The following is a 2,982-nucleotide window of genomic DNA, read 5'->3' on the forward strand; positions in this document are numbered from 1 at the left end:
GTTTACTTTTGTGTATCGTGTTAGAAAGTGTTCTAGTTTCATTCTTTTACAAGTGGTTGACCAGTTTTCCCAGCACCACTTGTTAAAGAGATTGTCTTTTCTCCATTGTATATTCTTGCCTCCTTTGTCAAAGATAAGGTGTCCATAGGTGTGTGGATTTATCTTTGGGCTTTCTGTTTTGTTCCATTGATCTATATTTCTGTCTTTGTGCCAGTACCATACTGTCTTGATGACTGTGGCTTTGTAGTAGAGACTGAAGTCAGGCAGGTTGATTCCTCCAGTTCCATTCTTCATTCTCAAGACTGCTTTGGCTATTCAAGGTTTTTTGTATTTCCATACAAATTGTGAAATTATTTGTTCTAGTTCTCTGAAAAATACCATTGGTAGCTTGATAGGGATTGCATTGAATCTATAGATTGCTTTGGGTAGTATACTCATTTTCACTATATTGATTCTTCTGATCCATGAACATGGTATATTTCTCTATCTATCTGTGTCATCTTTGATTTCTTTCACCAGTGTTTTATAGTTTTCTATATATAGGTCTTTTGTTTCTTTAGGTAGATTTATTACTAAGTATTTTACTCTTTTAGTTGCAATGGTGAATGGAATTGTTTCCTTAATTTCTCTGTTTTCTCATTGTTCGTGTATTGGAATGCAAGGGATTTCTGTGTGTTAATTTTATATCCTGCAACTTTACTATATTCACTGATTAGCTCTAGTAATTTTCTAGCAGAGTCTTTAGGGTTTTCTATGTAGAGGATCATGTCATCTGCAAAAAGTGAAGAGTTTTATTTCCTCTTTTCCAATCTGAATTCCTTTTTTCTTTTTCTGCTCTGATTGCTCAGCCAAAACTTCCAAAACTATGTTGAATAGTAGTGGTGAGAGTGGGCACCCTTGTCTTGTTCCTGACTTTAGGGGAAATACTTTCAAGTTTTCGCCACTGAGGATAACGTTTGCTGTGGGTTTGTCATATATAGCTTTTATGATGTTGAGGTATGTTCCTTCTACTCCTGCTTTCTGGAGGATTTTTATCATAAATAGATGTTGAATTTTGTCAAAGGCTTTCTCTGCATCTATTGAGATAATCATATGGTTTTTATCTTTCAATTTGTTAATGTGGTGTATTACGTTGATTGATTTGCAGATATTAAAGAATCCTTGCATCCCTGAGATAAAGCCCACTTGGGTCATGATGTATGATCTTTTTAATGTGTGGTTGGATTCTGTTTGTTAGAATTTTGTTAACGATTTTTGCTTCTATGTTCATCAGTGATATTGGCCTGTAGTTTTCTTATTTTTGTGGCATCTTTGTCTGGTTTTGATATTAGGGTGATGGTGGCCTCATAGAATGAGTTTGGAAGTTTACCTTCCTCTGCAATTTTCTGGAAGAGTTCAAGTAGGACACGTGTTAGCTCTTCTCTAATTTCTGGCAGAATTCAGCTGTGAAGCCGTCTGGTCCTGGGCTTTTGTTTGCTGGAAGATTTCTGATTACAGTTTTGATTTCCGTGCTTGTGATGGGTCTGTTAAGATTTCCTTTTCTTCCTGGTTCAGTTTTGGAAAGTTGTATTTTTCTAGGAATTTGTTCATTTCTTCCAAGTTGTCCATTTTATTGGCATATAGTTGCTGATAGTAGTCTCTTATGATCCTTTATATTTCTGTGTTATCTGTTGTGATTTCTCCATTTTCATTTCTAACTTTGTTGATTTGATTCTTCTCCCTTTGTTTCTTGATGAGTCTGGCAAATGGTTTGTCACTTTTATTTATCTTCTCAGAGAACCAGCTTTTGGCTTTCTTGATTTTTGCTATGGTCTCTTTTGTTTCTTTTGCATTTATTTCTGCCCTAATTTTTAAGATTTCTTTTCTTCTACTAACCCTGGGGTTCTTCATTTCTTCCTTTTCTAGTTGCTTTAGGTGTAGAGTTAGGTTATTTGGACCATACCTTTTTAAAGTGAAGTATAGCTGATTTACAAAGTTATATTAGTTTCTGGTACACAGTAAAATGATTCCTAGATATATCCATATAGATATACCTATATATATATATATATATGTGTGTGTGTGTGTGTATATATATATACACATGTGTGTATATCTACATATGTATATATACACATTCTTTTCCACTCTGGTTTATCACACAATACTGAATATACTTTCATGTGCTATAACAGTAGGACTGTGCTGTTTATGTATCATTTTTCATATAGTAGTGTATATCTACTAATCCGAAACTCCCAATTTTATCCTTCCCCTCTATCTTTTCTCTTTGTTAACTGTAAATTTGTTTTCTGTCCATGAATGTGTTTCTCTTTTGTAAACAAGTTCATTTGTGACATATTTTAGATTCCAGATATAAGTGATATCACATGATATTTACCTTTCTCTGACTTACTTCACTTTGTATGATAATCTCTAGGTTCATTCATGTTGCTGCAAATGGCATTACTTCATTCTTTTTTTCCTTTACAAGCAATATTACTATGTATATATACCACATCTTCTTTATCCATTCATCTATCTATGGACATTTAGATGTTTCTATCCCTTGGCTACTGTATATAGTGATGCTCTGAACACTGGGGTGCATGTATCTTTTAAAATTAGAGTTTTCTCTGGATATATGCCCACAAGTGGGATTGCTGGATCATATGGCAACTCTATTTTCAGCTTTTTAAGGAACCTCCATACTGTTCTCCATAGCAACTGCACCAATATAAATTTCCACCAACAGTGTAGGAGGGTTCCCTTTTCTCCACACCTTCTCCAGTGTTTATTAAAAGCCTCTTAAATGATGGCCATTCTGACCAGTGTGAGGTAGTAACTCATTGTCATTTCAATTTGCATTTCTCTAATAATTAGTGATATTAAGCATCTTTTCATGTGTTTCTTGGCCAGCTGCACATCATTTTTGGAAAACTGTCTTTGGGGCCAATTTTAATTGCAAAATCACTAAAAAAAAAAAAAAAAAAGGGGAAAAAC

General features: G+C 34.2%; 1 protein-coding gene across 2 annotated transcripts in view; it reads right to left on the minus strand.

The window, feature by feature from the left end:
* FNIP1 (folliculin interacting protein 1) overlaps positions 1–2,982 on the minus strand; it is a 121,900-nt gene that overhangs the window by 29,550 nt on the left and 89,368 nt on the right. The gene's annotated exons all lie outside the window — the stretch shown is intronic.

This window comes from Bison bison, unplaced genomic scaffold (genome assembly GCF_000754665.1).
Source record: "Bison bison bison isolate TAMUID 2011002044 unplaced genomic scaffold, Bison_UMD1.0 scf7180017864492, whole genome shotgun sequence".
NCBI classification, from domain to species: domain Eukaryota; kingdom Metazoa; phylum Chordata; class Mammalia; order Artiodactyla; family Bovidae; genus Bison; species Bison bison.